The sequence below is a fragment of the Canis lupus genome, chromosome 21 (assembly GCF_011100685.1).
Source record: "Canis lupus familiaris isolate Mischka breed German Shepherd chromosome 21, alternate assembly UU_Cfam_GSD_1.0, whole genome shotgun sequence".
NCBI classification, from domain to species: domain Eukaryota; kingdom Metazoa; phylum Chordata; class Mammalia; order Carnivora; family Canidae; genus Canis; species Canis lupus.
Window position 1 is genome coordinate 16520160 of NC_049242.1, and position 20180 is coordinate 16540339.

At 37.1% G+C, this 20180-nt stretch overlaps 1 long non-coding RNA gene and 1 pseudogene across 1 annotated transcript in view; both read right to left on the bottom strand.

Moving 5' to 3' along the window:
• Nucleotides 1-710: 710 nt before the first annotated feature.
• On the bottom strand, nucleotides 711-2644 carry LOC119864922 (annotated as a pseudogene).
• Nucleotides 2645-2995: 351 nt separating this feature from the next.
• LOC111091607 overlaps nucleotides 2996-20180 on the bottom strand; it is a 37517-nt gene continuing 20332 nt past the window's right edge. The window contains exons 4-5 of the long non-coding RNA XR_005375605.1: nucleotides 6277-6521; nucleotides 2996-3198 (exon numbers count right to left, since the gene is read on the bottom strand). This is a non-coding gene — a long non-coding RNA (uncharacterized LOC111091607). The remainder of the gene's footprint in view (nucleotides 3199-6276; nucleotides 6522-20180) is intronic.

The following is a 20180-nucleotide window of genomic DNA, read 5'->3' on the forward strand; positions in this document are numbered from 1 at the left end:
TGAGCTTATATAAATTCTGGTGTCATTATCCCACATTTTAGTTGTGAAATTAGAGACTAAGTTTTAATATAGTAAAGTGTTTTCTGTTTTTTTTAGGCCATTTCAGTATAAGAACAAAAAACATAATAAAACAGATTTATTTGGATCCACTTCACCCATGATTGAGAAACTTCTAACTTTAAACTTTGAATTTCTCCACTTTGTTTTTGGTGTTTCCAGGGGGCAGACTTTCATGTACTTTCTGCTACTGTAGGAGATCCAGCATTTCCTTTTCCTCTCCTGCTGCATATTTGAAGACAGTTTTGTGCCTATTATGCAGATGTGGAAACTAAAGCTTATATGCTTTCTCAGCTTGTTGAAAGTCATGCAACTAGTGAGTGGTAGCCTGTTGAACTGGGTCTAACTTTAGAACCCAATTTCAAACCCATAATCCCTGTACTGTATTAGTTCAGTTGGTTCCTCTTCAATATTTTTCTCATGATTCAGTTATACAGACATATCTCAGAGATACTGTATTTGGTTCTAGACCACCACAATAAAGCAAACATCACAATACAGCAAGTCAAATGAATTTTTTGGTCTCCCAATGCATATAAAAGTTACATTTATACTCAACTGTAGTCTATTAGGTATGCAATAGCATTATGTCTAAAAAACCTGTATGTATCTTAATTAAGAATACTTTATTGCTAAGAAATGCTTAGCATCATTTAATCATTTGAGCTTTCAGTGAATCATAATCTTTTTGCTGGTGGAGTATCTTGCCTCATTGTTGATGGCTGCTGACTAATCAGGATGGTCATTGCTGAAGGATAGGGTAGCTGTGGTGATGTCTTAAAATAAAATAACAATGAAGGCTACCACACTGATTGACTTTTGCTTTCATGAACAAGTCAACCATGGTGCATGATACTGTTCATAGAACTGTATGAGAGGGTTAGTGCTCCAGGAAGCATTTCAAAACTGGTAAGTAGAACCTCTTTCAAAATTGGGGTTAGTCCTCTCAAACCCTGCTACTGCTTTATCAATTAAGTTTGTGTAATGTTCTCAATCCTTTCTTGTCATTTTAACCATCTTCACCGGGAGTAAATTCCATCTCCAAAATAACTTTCTTTGCTCATCCATGAGAAGTAATTCCATTCAGGTTTTATCGTGAGATTACAGTAATACAGTTGTATCTTCAAGTTCCACTTCTAATTCTAGTTCTCTTATGATTTTTACCACATCTGTAGTTATTTCCTTCAGTGAAATATTGAACCCCTCAAAGTCATCTATGAAGGTTGGAATCAGCTTCTTCCAATATTGGTATTTTGACCTTTCCCCATAATTTCAAATGTTCTTCGTGTCATCTCAAATGGTGAATCCTTTCCAGAAGGTTTTCAATTGACTTTGCCCAGATCCGTCAGAGGAATGACTCTCTATGGTAGCTGTAGTGTTACAAAATGTATTTCTTAAGTAATAAGACTTGAAAGTTGAAATTACTACTTGATTCATGGGTTGCAGAATGGATGTTGTATTAGTAGACATGAAAACAACATTCATCTTGTACTTTTTCATCAGAGCTCTTGGGTGACCAGATGCATTGTTAGTAAACAGTAATATTTTGAAAGGAGTTTATTTTTCTGAGCAGTAGGTCTCTGAATATTTTAGTGGGGCTAAAATATTCAGTAAACTATGCTGTAAACAGATGTGCTGTCATCCAGGCTTTGTTGTTCCATTTATAGAGCATAGACAGTATAGATTTAGCATAATTCTTAAGGGCTCTAGGATTTTTGGAATGATAAATTAGCTTTGGCTTCAACAAAGTCACCAGCTGCCTTACTCCCTAATAAGACAGCCTGTTCTTTGAAGCTTTCAAGCTGGCACTGACTTCTCTTCTCTAGCTATTGAAGTTCTAGACAGCATCTTCTTCCACTAGAAGGCTGTTTCATCTATACTGAAAATCTGTTGTTGAGTATAGCCACCTCATGAATTATCTCAGCTAGATCTTCTGGATCATTTGCTGCAGCTTCTGCATCAGCACTTACTGCTTCACCTTGCACTTTTATGGTATACAGATGGCTTCTTTCCTTAAAGCTCATAAACCAACCTCTTCAGACTTTTCTTGCACAGCTTCCTCACCTCTCTTAGCCTTTATAGAATTAAATAAAGTTAGGGCTTTACACTGGGCTAGGCTTTGGCTTGAGGGAATGTTGTGGCTGGTTTGATCTATCCAGACGACTCAAACTTTCTGGATATCAGCAATAATGCTGTTTTACTTTCTTGTTATTTGTATGTTTATTAGAGTAGCATTTTTAATTTCCTTCAAGAATTTTTCCTTTGCATTCACAACCTGGCTAAATGTCTGGCACAAGAGGCCTAGCTTTTTTTTTTTTTTTTTCTCTCAGCCTTCAACATGCCTTCTTCACTAAACTTAATCATTTCTAGCTTTTGATTTAAAATGAGAGATGTGCAATTCTTAATTTGAACACTGAAAGGCCATTATAGGATTATTAGTTGGCCTCATTTCAATATTTTTGTATCCAAGGAAATAGGAAAGCTTGAGGAGAGGGAGAGAGACATGGGAATGGCTGGTCAGTGGAGCAGTCAGAGTACACACAACATTTACTGGTAAAGTTCACCTTCTTATGTGGGTGCAGTTCATGGTGTTCCGGTAGAGTTACAAGAGTAACATCACAGATCAATGATCACAGATCACCATAATGAATATAACAATAGTGAAAGAGTTTGAAATATTGCAAAAATCGCCAATGTGTGACAGAGACATAAAGTATACAAGTGTTGGAAAAATGGCACCCATAGGTCTGCTCAACTCAGGGTTGCTCTGTTCTCCTTCTATTTGTGTGAAGTACAATATCTGTGAAGTACAATAAAGTGAAGCAAAATAAAATGAGGTATGTCTGTAGTTATTCTTATATACCTAGGGAGTATAGATGATTTTAATTTTATTTTTTCAGAGACAAGAACAATTTTACCAGAATGAAACCCCCATGACAAAGGACCCCAGGAAAGAAATATCATCAGAAAAAATAGAGGAAGTTTTCATGGAGTTGCGATGAATCAGAAACTTTTAATGAATCCAGTTGTATTGTTTACCAAGTTAAGATCCTCTTAGATGTCAGGAGATAGATGCGTAGATGTCAGCTCATAAAGTACCATTCTGGTGTGATAGCAAAAATATGAGAGGCTGGAGTCCCTCTGTGCAAAGAGATAATGAAGGAGGCCAGAGATAAGTTGGAAGAAACACTAGTTACCAAGAGGGATAGCAATTGTTTTTCATTAAATCAAATATTTATGAGACTGGGATTTGATTACCCATGGTTTAACAATTCAAGGGAAAGATAATTTTCTAGAGATGCCCAAGGTGTTGGTGTAATTCAGATAACTGTATCTTGTATGAAAATAATTAACCACTAGAATTTGGAATGCATGCAAATTGTGATGGGGATAGAAGATGTTTTGCAATATGAAGGCTTGATGGTGTAACATGTTGGAAGGATTAAAATATATCTTGTTGTCATAGGCACCATTCCAATTCTTGTCAATACAGAACATTTGGTTTTGATATTTGATTTTACTAACATTTATGGAATGCCTGTTGTGTGTCAGACACTTTTATGTTGGTTTTAAAATTTTAATAATCCTAAAAACCATTAAGTTATATATTATTTAATTTTATGTAAGAGGGAACTGATATTCAGAGAAATTAAATGGAGCTCAAGGACAAAGAACTAGGTGAACATTTGGCTTGGTACTCCTGTTTCTATGGCACCAAAATCCACAGTCTTTCTCCCATACCACTCTGCCATTCCTAAACCAGGTTCAGGCATTCCTAAACCATAATTTGTGACCCAAAAGGGGGTTACGGAGACCTAGTCTGAAATCTGCAGTCTAGGTGGAGCAAAAAAAGCAATACATTATTTTGAGTGAGGATAAAATAAGGGAGGTCAAAATCATTCATCAAGTGTGCACACTGATTCATTGCTGGAAAAATCCTGCTCATTACCTTTGGTGAAAAATGAAACAAAGTCTATTAGAGATGAAGGAACCTGGCATTCATGTGATTCAACTTCCTCATTTTACAGACGAGTACCCTGGAGTCCATAAGGGGTAAGTGATTTGTCCAGGCTTGTTATGTGATGATTCAGTGTCAGAGCTTGCTCACCAAAATTCTAGCTTTTTGTTCTCTGGAACTACATGAGAAAAGACTAATTCTCCTTCTACATGACAGTCCTTTAAATATTTTTGTTCTCAAGTCTCCTTTTCTTTAGTCTAAGCATGCTTAGACTGGTCAAATGCTTCCACTGTGGCAGTCTCCAGAATTCCTCACCACCTTCAGTTTTTTCCAGAAGTGTGTCATATTGTCAATTGTCCTCTCAAACATTGGTATCTGGAAATTAATATGTCATCTCAGCTTATATCAGTAAAATAGTTAATGAAGGAGAGTAAATATAAGCTCTTGCAACTTGCATAATTAACATTGAAGCTACAATTTTTGGTTTTAGGATTATGGAATTATGAATTTTGGCAAATAGAGAAGAATTGGAATGACTGCTTTTCTTTAAATTTATGAAAATGTTGGATACAATAAACAAAAGAATTTTTGCATACATAGCTAAAGATTAAACCAAGAACAGAAAATACCCAGATGACAAAACAAAGAGGAAGCTCAGTCAGAGTGGGAAAGCTGAAAAGCTTATATTGTAACATCATACAGAATTTAAAGTCTAGGGACTGGTGACTAGGATTCTCTGATATTGGTGGCATCAGATTATTAAAGGCCTCAGATTTCAAGCTTATGCTATTGACAAACTACTTGCCTAAAAGCAGAAGCCCTGAAAAAATCCTCTATTTCTGAATAAGGACCGGAAAAACCTGGCCTGCCTTTCCTGGGAGGACGCAAGGCATTTTGTAGTCTACCTGAGGCTATGTCTGGTAAACAAATCATGACTGGAAATTAGAAACCCAGGTCTGCATCACACATGGCTGTGGGATAGGAGTCAAAGTAGTACCAATGTAATATTAATACCAAACCAAAGAACGTAACATAAAAACTGGTCTAAAAACAATGAAAACTATGGAGATTAACAGAGGTAGATTTAAAACAGGGATGCTTCCAAAGTACCAAGACTCCCAAAGTATTGGTGAAGATGAGCACACATCAAATATTAAAAACCAGGGACACTAGGGTGGCTCAGCTCAGAGCATGATCCTGGGATCTGGGATCGAGTCCCACATCAGGAGCTGCCAGGAGCCTGCTTCTTCTCTGCCTATGTCTCTGCTTTTCTCTTTGTCTCTCATGAATGGATAAATAAACCTTTAAAAAACCAAAAAAAAAAAAAAAACCCCAAATATTTAAAAATCATACAATAGAATAAAATTCCATGAGAAAAATCAGCACGTAAAATATGTATCAGCAGATGAGCTAAATATCTCCTCCATGTATAGCAATAATAGATCAATCTAAAAGATATTAAAATAGGGGTAGCCCGGGTGGCTCAGTGGTTTAGCACCGCCTTCGGCCGGGGGCCTGATCCTGGAGACCCGGGATCGAGTCCCACATCAGGTCCCTGCATGGAGCCTGCTTCTCCCTCTGCCCGTGTCTCTGCCTCTCTCTCTGTCTCTCATGAATAAATAAAATCTTAAAAAAATAAAAGATATAAAAAAGATATTAAAATAAATAGATTTAAAATGATCAAAGAAATAAAAGATCAAAGAGGAATAGAAACTAAGGTACAAACCAGTTAACTTGAAAAATCACAGGTAGATTTGAAACAGAACAAAGTGAAATGCTAGATACAAAAGAAAAAAGTCATTAAAATAAAACACTCAGTTGATAGATGAAGAGAGAAATAATTGTTTTGAAGACAGATTTGAGAAAATTATCTAGAATGTAGCATGGAGAGGTAAAGAGATGGGAAAAAAAAAAAAAAAAAGGAATTGAGACTTGGAAGCCAGAGATTCAAACATTAGAGTAGTAATGAATGGAGATAATAGGATAGAGGCAAAATTGAAAGAAGTAATAAGTGAAAACTTCTAGATTTAAATACATGAGTCTACAAACTGAAAAAATATACAGGTTCTGATCAGAATAAATTAATTTACTTAGTAAATATTTAGTGAGAAGCCTTTATATGCCAAATACTATTGTAGGTGCTGAACCAAACAGATAAAAACTTTTGCCCTCATAAAGCTCAAGTTAAGGGTTGGAGAAAATGCACAATAAACACAATAAACAAGAAAAATAAAGCAAAGAAATGGGAGAATAGTGCTTACCTTCTGGTCATCTGGTACCTGTACAGCCACTCTGCCCATGTATATTCTGTTGTGCTTTGAGTCAGAGATCTGTTCTTGTTCGTCTCTTCACAAGGCATGGTGTATCATGATTCCTGTCACAATCTAGATGTCCAATCAAACTCAGACAAATTTAATGGAATTAAAGTCTCTGTAATCTATTCTCACCATCTTTTTGCTCTGGTTAATCTCATCTTACTCATTTCCAAGGCTGTACCCATCTGTTCCTGGAAAGAAGAAACAAAGAACCTTATTCCCTACCTGCCTGCAGCCATGCCTTTGGAATTGTCATCATCATTTTGTGCTTGTCCACTCATCTTTATCCTTAGTGCTATTCCTTTAGATTAGTCCTCATGATCTCCCTTTTAAATGATTGCAACTACTCCTTAATTGGTCTTTCCTAGTCTTCTCTCTCTCTTCTCCAAATACTGTCCAGACTGGCAATTAGAATAATTTTTCTAGAATACATTTGAGTATATAATTTTCTTGATTAAAGTCCATCAATGCTCTCATAGCTTTCTTAAATGATACAAGGCATTCCATTTTCTGGCTCCTTCCTACCTCCTCACCCTCCCTTCTCCTTCTACCTCATGTGCCATCCACACCAGAGCACTTACAGTTCCTTGGTTGCTTTCAACATGTTTCTGTCTCTTTACTTATTTTGCTACATCTATATGACAAGCTTTTCCTTTCTTAATTCTCATTCCTGTCAGACAAGTCCATATTCATCTTGAGATTCAGTTTAAGTAGAATCTCCTCTATAGTGCTTCTCCTGACCCCCATCTTGCAGTAGAACTAATCCTGTTTTTTGAGATCCTATGTACTGATTAGAGTTTAGTCATAATGCTTTTATACTTGCTTTATATCTGACACATCTCTCATACCCAGTAAATGCTTTCTGAAAAGGGTAATAGCTAAAGGAATGATGATTGGCACAAAGAAAATGTCTATTTTGAAATAGATAATTGACTTAGTTGGCTTTGTTTAATCCTGGAAGCCTGGTTTGCTACTCATTGGCCATGGAGAGGTAATCTGAAAGTATGGATTTTTTGAGACACAATTTCAAGCCCTAAAACTGTTTTCCTTTTTTTTTTTTTCTGTTTTTCTAGGAAACATCTAGCCACTTGGAGACCTTGAAAGTCCCCCTCAAAGGTAAAGAATGACCACATTTGCTTTAACCACAGAAGCAATTAACTCTCCAGCAGTGTGGAAAACAGCTTTTGAGCTGTATTTATCGATGCATAGATTTCACAGAGCTGTGATATTTGAAGACAAATGGCTCTGTCCATAATTAAGACTGCTGAGGAATTGGCAAGTGTGATATGATGATGGAATACCCAGAGAAAGGGCAAGGGAGTGAGATTGGTCAAGACTGTACTGTCTCTATGACCTTGGTGCTCTCTTTCTATTCATTGATTTCCCAATTAAATATAACTTTTCATTCAGTCAGTTCGCATATACTGCAAGTTATTGATGCCCTGCTGTAGGAAGTAAAATGACCTACAGATGAAACTATAGGGGAGGATGATCTCATTTTATTTTTTTATTCGATATAACAAGATGCTGAAGAAGAGGTTCTCTGTTAATCTTTTCTATGAAGACTGCTTCATTATGTAATAAAACTCACAGCAGGCAGCAGTCAAAATTGACAAGACTCTTAACTTTGTATAGGGCTTGAGTTCTGACTCCACCAAATGTTTTGTTTCATTTAATCCTCATGAAAGATTACAAGGTATTGTGATCCCCATTTTAGAGATGAGGAAGATGAGTCTTAGAGAACTTAATTAATTTTTCTAAAATCATACAGTAAATGTTGGAGTCATTTGATATCAAACACCAATTCCAGAGAAATAAGAATACCTGTCCTTATTTATTTTGGGTATCAGTCTCATTAGTCATGCTAATAGTTAGGGATCATAATGGTTCTCCATCTCTCAGCAGGTAAAATTCAAGATTGTTGACATGGCATGCAAGGCCCTCCATGTTCTGACTTCCATGCACCTCTCTGGTTTCATCTCCTTTCCTCCTTGCCTCATACCTTGTGTTCCAGCAATATGAACTGCTTCTAGTTCCTAGAGAACACAGCTCTTTTTGTATCTTTACTTTCGCTTATGCCATTTTGTCTGTCTAGAGTGCCTGTTCTTCACACTATTCCTCACTAACTCCTACTATGCTGTTTAGTACTCAGCCAATGTACTCAGATAAAAAATAAAAAGGGTATTCTTGAATATTTCATTCATGTAAACTTCTTTGAACTTTCTGAGTTGGGTTAGGGACTTCTTTGATATACAACGATGATATTCTGCATATCCTAATATTGCATTCATCACATTGTATTATAATTATTTCTTTGCTCTCTGTGTTTCCAACTCATCTGTGAACTTTTTGAAGAGGGGATCATGTCTTTGTAATTTGAGAGCTTAGCAAAATGTCTGCCACATTTTAGGTACTTAGTACATATTTGCTGAATGAAAGTGTATTGTCAGGGTTTCCTAAAGAAAGAGCTAATAGGATATATATAGATATATATAAGATGAGATTATAGGAATTGGTTCACACGACTATGAAGTCCAGGAAGTTGCATGATCTTTCATCTGCAATCTGGAGAACCAGGAAAACCTGTGGTATAATTAATTCAGTTTAAGTTTGAAGGCCTGAGAACCAGGAGCTCCAAAGTAGGGCAGGGAAAAATTGACATGCCAGCTAAAGAAGAAAGAGAGAATTCACTTTACCTTGACTTTTTCATTCCATTTGAGCCCTCAAAGGATTAGATGATACCTACTCATCTTGGCAAGGATAGGTCTCTTCATTCAGTCTACTGATTCAAATGTTAATCTCTTTCAGAAACACCCTTGGAGACATATCCATAAATAATGTTTTATCATTTGGGCATTTGTTAGCCTATTCAGGTTGATATATACAATTAACTATTGCAGAAGATACTGAGACACCCACTTACAGTAATTTATAATACCATTTTGGCAGACTCTGTTGGTTGAATTGGTTTATTCACCAGAGGAGACTCAGGTGGCAATAGAGCTCAGTAGGCTAGGCTCTTACTGCTCTAGCACAGGTAGGATATAGGTACTGAAGATATTCAGCCTCTAGGTTCAGTACCTCTTGGGGGTGAGGTGATGAGTGCCAAGTTTGGTGCTGTGCTGGAATTTTCTTTATTAAACACAGGTAGAATTTGGACTTAGTCTTATTGTCCTTGGAATAAGACTTGGTAATGGACATGTCTTTTGGGCATTTATCTTTTCTTTAATACCCTGTAGGTACATTCAGGCTTTATGACTGACCATATTATATTAATCTTTCTCTCCTTAGGGATAGTTATTTCCCATGAAGTTTCTTGAACCCTCAAGAAAGTAAATCCCTGGATCTCTGACCCTGGACAACTCCTATGGCCTGAGGCTTGGATTCAAATTCTCCACGTATAAATCTGCTGCCAGCTACAATCCTGATATAACCAGATAAATAGAGAGAGTGAATACCATAAATGACCATACTTTCCTGCTGCTATATGCCATCCTATAAAATCAGACTCTTCGTCTATTGATGCCAGCCTGGGTCAGACCTGAATTTTCCAAGTCCCTTTGAACAGAGTTCTTTGGGTTTTATTTAAGGCTTACTTTATTATTTTTTTGGAGCATATTAAGGTCTGGTACGTCTTGTAACCCAGGTTTTTGGGATATGACAAAGAAACAGGAGGATGGTGGGAGAGGCCTTCTGTAAGTTTTCAAGGTTTGAGTAGCTCCATTGGGATGAAACCAAAACAAAGAAAAATTCTGGTCATAAGTGTAATGCCTTATGCACTTTAGGGAGATAGGTATGTCAACACAATAGTGAAGAAGAAATTGAACCATTTGAGAAATTGTGATACACGGTATTTTTGAGTAAGTCAGTCATTCTCATTCTTCTTTTGGACAGCTACAAGGTCATACCTTCTTAGGGGAATTTTAGAACTCTGAGAACTCACTCAGTGGGCTGGCTTTAATCAGACTCCAGCCATTTCCTTTTCTGTTTCCTTGTCATTGAGGGGTATTTGGTCAGATGCCATCTCTCCAGCTCATGAGTTGTAACACGGGTTTTTATGCCTGGTCTGAACACATAGGTTATAGATGGTCCCCAAGATGTTTGAGAAGATTGTCTTATGACTTTGGCCTCAGCAACTGACCTTCACAAACTGGAGGCATTACCTTCACAGGGGCAGCTTCAGTGCCTTCTTTGAAAAAGTAATTTTCTTTTGTGAGTAACATGCTGTGTCATGGTTTATAACAATGGGAAGAACTAAAAGCTGTAGAACCCAGGAGGCAAAGAAAGACTGTCTGTCTAAGGAATAACAAGAACTGATTTTATTCTCTGCCATGCAGTGATGAAAAGGCATCTTGTAAAAGCTTTTAGTTGGTTTTCTTTTCTCCTAATCATGTTCAGGAATGCATCTAATGCATTTTGTGGTTTTGAAAGGAAAAAGGAGAACCATTTTAAGGAAGAATTGCCTTCATTTAAAAAGATTTTATCTGACTGGAGTTGGAGACATGGGTTCCTTATGAAGTATACAAGTCAACACCATAGTATAGTAACATAGGAGAGTTAGCATGAATTCACACAGGGATGACCTTTGAACTGGACCTTAAAGGGTTTATAGGAGTTTTCTAGGTAAAAAAGAAGAATGGACATTCCGAACAAGGGGAAAAGTATGTGCAAAGGCACAAAAGCATTCCCAAAATCTTGACATATGTTTTTAATAAGCACTCAGACTGATTTTTTTCCTGGATTCAGTGTAAGAAATGCTGCTAAGGTTTCCAGAGTAGACGAAAATTCCTCATTGGTAATAATGTACTTAAAATATTGAATTAACAGTACACTTTCTGTTACAATTTGTAACAGTACTAGTGTTTATTGAGTACCTGGCACTGTTCTAACTGGGCAATAGCTAAGTGATATAGCAATAAATAAAACTGATAAAAATCCCTTGTGATTATGATTAGGGCTTCTCAATGCTTTATAACATTTTTGAGAGTTTTGATTTGAGGATGCTGGAAAAGCAGTTACCTTCTCTCTCTTTCTGTGTGTATTTTAGTGAGAATATACAGATACTTCTATGCTGTTGTTACAGAAGTGAATATATGTGAGGGATGGTAAATACAGGCACATGGGGTCTTTCTCCCTGCTTTTTATCCTTTCTCAGATAGCTATGACTTTGTTTTGTGTTGAATCTGGATCCAGCCTCAGAATCCTTCTCATGTAGCCATTTCCAGCTAATCAGAACTGACTTGTAAAATGAAAGCTCCAGATCAGTCACTCTCTGTAGTCTTAAATTTTGGGGGAATAAGGGCACTTCAACAGGCTCTGTCTTGGATGTGGCAGTTAGTCTGTATCAGCAGATGATGATAGTGATGAATGTTTAGCCTTTTGCTTAGTTCAATTCAACACAGAAATTTCTTGGGCACATACTATGTTTTGGCATAAGTTTTGGTTCCTGTTGTCAAGAGCTTAAAGTCCAGTGAGTAGGGGATATGGTTCTGTTAACCAATTCTTACAGTGGAGGGTTAATAAGCATTATAGAGATTAGGATAAAACATACAAGGAAACAAAGGCAAGAACGAACCACTCTAATGGAGGGGTGGAGAAAGGATCATGGAAGACTCAGATAAGATGATACTTCATCTATGTGTTTGTTAAAAGACAATTAGGAATCCATCAGACATGTGGGCAGTTAGAGTGAGAGAATTCTAGACAGAGGTAAAGGCATGGAAGTATAAAAACATTTATATTGTCATTGCATGGATCCACCTGTACTATAGAATCCCAGGCTTCTCCTAGGTATCTTGTCCTTGAGAGAAGAAACACATATTAACATCTGCATAGTACCTAGCTCATGTAAGTGTTCAGTAAATATGGAAAGAATGAAAGGTATCTAGTCTTTCCTTTGTCCCTCTGATGATTTTAGCTATTTTATTAATTCCTATGTCTACTGATGTTTTCTAAGTGTTTTAAGTTCAGTTGCATTGAGAAATCAATTTGATTCTGTTCAGTTAATCAGGATTGAGTGCACATTCCTCATAAGGATCCTCCAACCTTGGAGGATCAGAAAATGGTCCAGGAGGAATTGACTTTTGAAATGAGCTTCCTTTGAATATATACAATGGGATGGCTCTATAATTTTATATCCAAATCTGAACCTTTTTGGAGGTAAAACTGTGTGCTATTAATAATTACACTGGGATAACAGGTATGAGCTGAAACTGTCCCAGGTGATCAGGGGTACATGGGTCACTCTGCTTATAACTAATGGGCTTTTGGAAGCAGTCTTGGATTTAAATTTCTTCTAATTCTTTTTTTATTAACTATATGGCTTTGTATATGTTCCTTAATGTCCTCTAAATCCTAATTTTCTCAACTGTAAAGCTGAAATTATTATACTATAATAGTATAGAACAGTTGTGAAGACCAAATGAAATAATGTGTATATATACATATACACATATATATAATAATACATATATATTATTATATATACAAATAATGTATATATATATATATATACATACACATTCAGAGTTTGTGATGGGTAGCTTCTGAAGTGATCCCCAATGATCCTTGTTTGTAGTCCTTGATATAATTCCCTCCTCTGAGCAAAGATGACCTAGTGATTTGATTCTAATAAATAGAATGCTGTAAAAGTGATGGGTTGTCACTTTTGAGATTAGCTTATAAAAAGACTGATTTCCATTTTGCTCTCTCAGTTCTCATTCTGGGAGAAGCAAGCAAGTTATGTTATGTGTAACTCTGTGGAGTGGTTCATAGAGCAAAGAATTGATATCGTTGGCCAACAGGCAGTGAGGACTCAAGGCCTGCTGATAACCATGTGAGTGAGCTTGGTAGCATATCTTCCCTTATTTGAGTTTTAATGTGAGATTGCAGCCTTGGGCAAGAACTTGATTGCAGCCTTATCAGGGATACTAAATCAGAGGCACCCAACTAAGCCATGCCCAGATTCATGACCCATTGAAACAGTTTTTTAAAAATTAAGTATTTATTTTAATTCCAGTGTAGTTAACATATATTCCAGTATATTATACAGTGATTCAGCATTTCCAAACATCACCAGGTGATCATCACAAGTGCACTTCTTAATCCCTGTCACCTATTTCACCCATCCCCCTGCCATCTCCCTCTGATTACTGTCAGTTTGTTCTTTATAGTTAAAAGTCTGTGAAACACTATTAACAAATATTTTATTATTTATTTGAGAGCATGTGTATGCATGCATGTGTATGTGAGAGAGAGACAGAGACAGAGAGCATTAGTGGGGTGATAAGCAGAGGGAGAGGGACAAGCAGACTCCATGCTGACTGGGGAGCCTGATGTGGAGCTCAATTGCAGGAACCTGAGATCATGACCTGAGCTGAAATCAAGAGTAGGACATGAACTGAGCCACCCCAGTGTCTCTGTGAAACACTTTTAAGTCACTAACTTTTAGGGTAATTTACTACACAGAAATAGGGCCTGATGTATATTTGTTGCTAAATCATTTCTTTTTTAATGGAAATACCCACATTATTCTTTATTAATGAGAACCTTTCATATCAAAAGCTTTTCTTCTGTTTTTCCCTTCAGTAGCAGCTTAGCTTCTTCATTGCTTTTGATGAACAGCACTAAAAATATGTCTGGAGCCTAACGTACTTCAAGCTGTACAATTTCACCCATTTCCTAGATGTTCACATTGGGTTTGGAGACAGTTATTATAATTTCATATGATAATGAAATCAAGATATCAAGAAAATGCCTTTTTGAGTCAATTCTTACTTGACTCTCAAGTTTCTCTGAACCTTCTGTGTCATCAGCCAATTTATGAAATTCATTAAAAGTGCCTACAGATTTATGTCTTTATCAAATGCTTCATAGTTTACAAGGGAAGTTAAGACATATTCACACCTAGATGCTAGGCAAGACAGGAAATGAAGACAGTAAACTTGAAATAATGGAAGGAGAAAATTATTTGGAGTAAAAGCATCTGGACATAAATCCCAGGTCTATCATCTATTAGCTATGTGACTTTGGACAATTACCTGTTCATCTTCTCCTATAAACTGAGTTACCTTTCTCCGATAACGTGGAGTTAAGCACATTGCTTTACAGCATTGTTGCTGAGTGGGAGCATGAAGAATATTGGGTGTAAAAGGGCTTTGTAGATAACAAAGCAGCTTATAGAATTATTTACAATGGCTTATAAGAACCAAATCAATATGCTATAAATAATTATAATGGTCACAAATTACAGACTATGAGGGTTCAGCAAAAATAAGGGAGATGGTTTCTGACTGGAGAACTCAAGGAAGTTTCATATGAGAGCTCAAATTTTGATGTGGGTTTTGAGGAATGTTTTGAGGGTAGGGATATAGGCCAAAGGGAAGTAGAATTGGGCTAATGTGGTACAGCAGAGTTTATGTGGTGCATATGGGAAAACAATGAGCTGTTTAGGGTTTCTGGAATTATGTGATGGGGAGGCTAGAAATTGGACGCAAACTACAAAATTCTCAAGTTCAGGGTGAGAAGACTTTTAAAAAACATTTTAAAATTTGTTATTCTGTCATCGTGCCCACAAAGTTTGGAAAGGCTTAGGCATAGTCCATTACCTTAAATAATCCTATCTTATTTGTAGCTCTTTCATACATCTATTCTCAGTCCAGAGCATGGCACTAAATATTCTCTTATTGTTCCTTTTTTGGATCATTTTCAGACCTCTTATGGTTTCATTCAGGGGCTAGTTATTAAGTGGCTAATTACACAAGAAAAAAATGATTTATTCACGGTGGTGGCAAATGCCATAACAAAAATTCTAAGGTATTCTAAAAGTGAATGGTAAAGAGTTAACCCAACTTGGAATAGATCAAAGAATCCTTTCTAATAGAAAAGATGAATGGGTTGAGATTTAAAGGATGATTAAGAATTAGCAAGGGAGGTGGGGAAGAGGGAGGAGAAGAGCATTCTAAGCAGAGGGAACAGCATATGCAAAGGTGGCATGGGAAGAAGTATATCACTTTTCAAGACTACTGTAGTTGAAGAATAGAGGAGAACGGCACATGATGTAGCCAGAGAGCTTTCCAGGAGTCAGAATAAAAAAGTTAAAAGTCTGTGAAACATGGGAGTCCATGTTTGAGATTTTTATCTTTATCTTAAGATCAAAAGGAAGCTAGGTGTTAGGGGATGGTAATGTGATCAGGTTTGGTTTTCGAAAATCACTCCAGACACACTGTGGACAATAGATTGGAGGAGAGCAGAGGTGGATATAAGAAACTAGTTGTTATAGTTCAACTGTGAGATTACAGTGGAATGAATTAGGGTTGTACTAATGGGGATGGAGATAAATAGACTCAAGAAATGTTAGTGGTTAAAGCAAAAGGACTTGGTGATTGACAGGATGTGAGTGGGGGGGCGATGTAAAAAATGGGTCAGAGATTTCTTACTGTTGGATGTTTTATGGTGACATCCCCTGAGATGGTGACTCTAAAAATGGGCCAGGTTTGGGTGAAAAATCATCTTATATTTGTATAATGCATTGCCAAGATCTAGGAATTAGAGGGGTTAAGTGAATTGCTTCAGATTGTGCAGCAAATCAATAGTGATCAAAATTTAGATCTCTGGACCCCTCATTGTTCAGTTTCTGTTCCTTCCATTCACTGCTATGGCAACTGCCTTCTAAGTGATTTCTGGGTTTATAGACAGGTCTCCTTTTGATCTATTCTCCACACTGATACACCACTCTTTCTAAAACTCTTCAGAAACTCCCGGTCTTTGACTAAAGAATAAAGGCAAAGGTCCTTTCAAGGCCTACAAACCATTTCTTCATCTGAAAAGAGTTGCAAGTTACTTAGTTTAGTTGGAACATAGAATGTGAGGGTGGAGAGAGATAAGAAAAAAACTAAGGAGCCTATTAGGATCCAGATTAGAAAGAATTTTGAAAGTAATTTTTGTATATTTAGACTGCAATTTAAGAGAAATGGAGAATCATTAAAGATTTTCAAATAGCTTTTATTTTTATCAATTATATATGCTCATGGTATAAAGGGCCAATTCATTTTACAATGCTTTGTAAAAAAAAGAGCAGTCCTCAGATCTATAATCTACCCCCATTTTTCCATATTAGAGAAGTAATCACTTTTAACCTTTTTGGTTTATTTTATTTTATTTTTTTATTTTTTATTTTTTTAATTTTTTTTATTGGTGTTCAATTTACCAACATACAGAATAACCCCCAGTGCCCGTCACCCATTCACTCCCACCCCCCCGCCCTCCTCCCCTTCTACCACCCCTAGTTCGTTTCCCAGAGTTAGCAGTCTTTACGTTCTGTCTCCCTTTCTGATATTTCCCACACATTTCTTCTCCCTTCCCTTATATTCCATTTCACTATTATTTATAATCCCCAAATGAATGAGACCATATAATGTTTGTCCTTCTCTGATTGACTTACTTACGCAGCATAATACCCTCCAGTTCCATCCACGTTGAAGCAAATGGTGGGTATTTGTCATTTCTAATAGCTGAGTAATATTCCGTTGTATACATAAACCACATCTTCTTTATCCACTCATCTTTCGTTGGACACCGAGGCTCCTTCCACAGCTTGGCTATTGTGGCCATTGCTGCTATAAACATCGGGGTGCAGGTGTCCCTGCGTTTCATTGCATCTGTATCTTTGGGGTAAATCCCCAACAGTGCAATTGCTGGGTCATAGGGCAGGTCTATTTTTAACTCTTTGAGGAACCTCCACACAGTTTTCCAGAGTGGCTGCACCAGTTCACATTCCCACCAACAGTGTAAGAGGGTTCCCTTTTCTCCGCATCCTCTCCAACATTTGTGGTTTCCTGCCTTGTTAATTTTCCCCATTCTCACTGGTGTGAGGTGGTATCTCATTGTGGTTTTGATTTGTATTTCCCTGATGGCAAGTGATGCAGAGCATTTTCTCATGTGCATGTTGGCCATGTCTATGTCTTCCTCTGTGAGATTTCTCTTCATGTCTTTTGCTCATTTCATGATTGGATTGTTTGTTTCTTTGGTGTTGAGTTTAATAAGTTCTTTATAGATCTTGGAAACTAGCCCTTTATCTGATATGTCATTTGCAAATATCTTCTCCTATTCTGTAGGTTGTCTTTTAGTTTAGTTGACTGTATCCTTTGCTGTGCAAAAGCTTCTTATCTTGATGAAGTCCCAATAGTTCATTTTTGCTTTTGTTTCTTTTGCCTTCGTGGATGTATCTTGCAAGAAGTTACTGTGGCCGAGTTCAAAATGGGTGTTGCCTGTGTTCTCCTCTAGGATTTTGATGGAATCTTGTCTCACATTTAGATCTTTCATCCATTGTGAGTTTATCTTTGTGTATGGTGAAAGAGAGTGGTCTAGTTTCATTCTTCTGCATGTGGATGTCCAATTTTCCCAGCACCATCTATTGAAGAGACTGTCTTTCTTCCAATGGAGAGTCTTTCCTCCTTTATCGAATATTAGTTGACCATAAAGTTCAGGGTCCACTTCTGGGTTCTCTGTTCTGTTCCATTGATCTATGTGTCTGTTTTTGTGCCAGTACCACACTGTCTTGATGACCACAGCTTTGTAGTACAACCTGAAATCTGGCATTGTGATGCCCCCAGCTATGGTTTTCTTTTTTAAAATTCCCCTGGCTATTCGGGGTCTTTTCTGATTCCACACAAATCTTAAAATAATTTGTTCTAACTCTCTGAAGAAAGTCCATGGTATTTTGATAGGGATTGCATCAAACGTGTAAATTGCCCTGGGTAACATTGACATTTTCACAATATTAATTCTGCCAATCCATGAGCATGGAATACTTTTCCATCTCTTTGTGTCTTCCTCAATTTCTTTCAGAAGTGTTCTATAGTTTTTAGGGTATAGATCCTTTACATTTTTGGTTAGGTTTATTCCGAGGTATCTTATGCTTTTGGGTGCAATTGTAAATGGGATTGACTCCTTAATTTCTCTTTCTTCAGTCTCATTGTTAGTGTATAGAAATGCCACTGATTTCTGGGCATTGATTTTGTATCCTGCCACGCTACCAATAGCTGTAGGAGTTCTAGCAATCTTGGGGTGGAGACTTTTGGGTTTTCTATGTAGAGTATCATGTCATCGGCGAAGAGGGAGAGTTTGACTTCTTCTTTGCCAATTTGAATGCCTTTAATGTCTTTTTGTTGTCTGATTGCTGAGGCTAGGACTTCCAGTACTATGTTGAGCAGCAGTGGTGAGAGTGGACATCCCTGTCTTGTTCCTGATCTTAGGGGAAAGGCTCCCAGTGTTTCCCCATTGAGAATGATATTTGCTGTGGGCTTTTCGTAAATGGCTTTTAAGATGTTGAGGAATGTTCCCTCTATCCCTACACTCTGAAAAGTTTTGATCAGGAATGGATGCTGTATTTTGTCAAATGCTTTCTCTGCATCTAAAGAGAGGATCATATGGTTCTTGGTTTTTCTCTTGATGATATGATGAACCACATTGATTGTTTTACAGGTGTTGAACCAGCCTTGTGTCCCAGGGATAAATCCTACTTGGTCATGGTGAATAATTTTCTTAATGTACTGTTGGATCCTATTGGCCAGTATCTTGTTGAGAATTTTTGCATCCATGTTCATCAGGGATATTGGTCTGTAATTCTCCTTTTTGGTGGGGTCTTTGTCTGGTTTTGGAATTAAGGTGATGCTGGCCTCATAGAACGAATTTGGAAGTACTCCATCTCTTTCTATCTTTCCAAACAGCTTTAGGAGAATAGGTATGGTTTCTTCTTTAAACGTTTGATAGAATTCCCCTGGGAAGCCATCTGGCCCTGGACTCTTGTGTCTTGGGAGGTTTTTGATGACTGCTTCAATTTTCTCCCTGGTTATTGGCCTGTTCAGGTTTTTTATTTCTTCCTGTTCCAGTTTTGGTAGTTTGTGGCTTTCCAGGAATGCGTCCATTTCTTCTAGATTGCCTCATTTATTGGCGTATAGCTGTTCATAATATGTTTTTAAAATTGTTTGTATTTCCTTGGTGTTGGTAGTGATCTCTCCTTTCTCATTCATGATTTTATTAATTTGAGTCTTCTCTCTCTTCTTTTTAATAAGGCTGGCTAATGGTTTCTCTATCTTATTAATTCTTTCAAAGAACCAACTCCTGGTTCTGTTGATCTGTTCCACAGTTTTTCTGGTCTCGATTTCGTTGAGTTCTGCTTGAATCTTTATTAACTCTCATCTTCTCCTGGGTGTGGGATCTATCTGCTGTTTTTTCTCTAGCTCCTTTATGTGTAAGGTTAGCTTTTGTATTTGAGTTCTTTCCAGTTTTTGAATGGATGCTTGTATTGCGATGTATTTCCCCCTTAGGACTGCTTTTGCTGCATCCCAAAGATTTTGAACGGTTGTATCTTCATTCTCATTAGTTTCCATGAATCTTTTTAATTCTTTCTTAATTTCCTGGTTGACCCTTTCATCTTTTAGCAGGATGGTCCTTAACCTCCACGTGTTTGAGGTCCTTCCAAACTTCTTGTTGTGATTTAGTTCTAATTTCAAGGCACTATGGTCTGAGAATATGCAGGGGATGATCCCAATCTTTTGGTATCGGTTCAGACCCGATTTGTGACCCAGTATGTGGTCTATTCTGGAGAAAGTTCCATGTGCACTTGAGAAGAATGTGTATTCAGTTGAGTTTGGATGTAAAGTTCTGTAGATATCTGTGAAATCCATCTGGTCCAGTGTATCATTTAAAGCTCTCGTTTCTTTGGAGATGTTGTGCTTAGAAGACCTATCGAGTATAGAAAGAGCTAGATTGAAGTCACCAAGTATAAGTGTATTATTATCTAAGTATTTCTTCACTTTGGTTAATAATTGATTTATATATTTGACAGC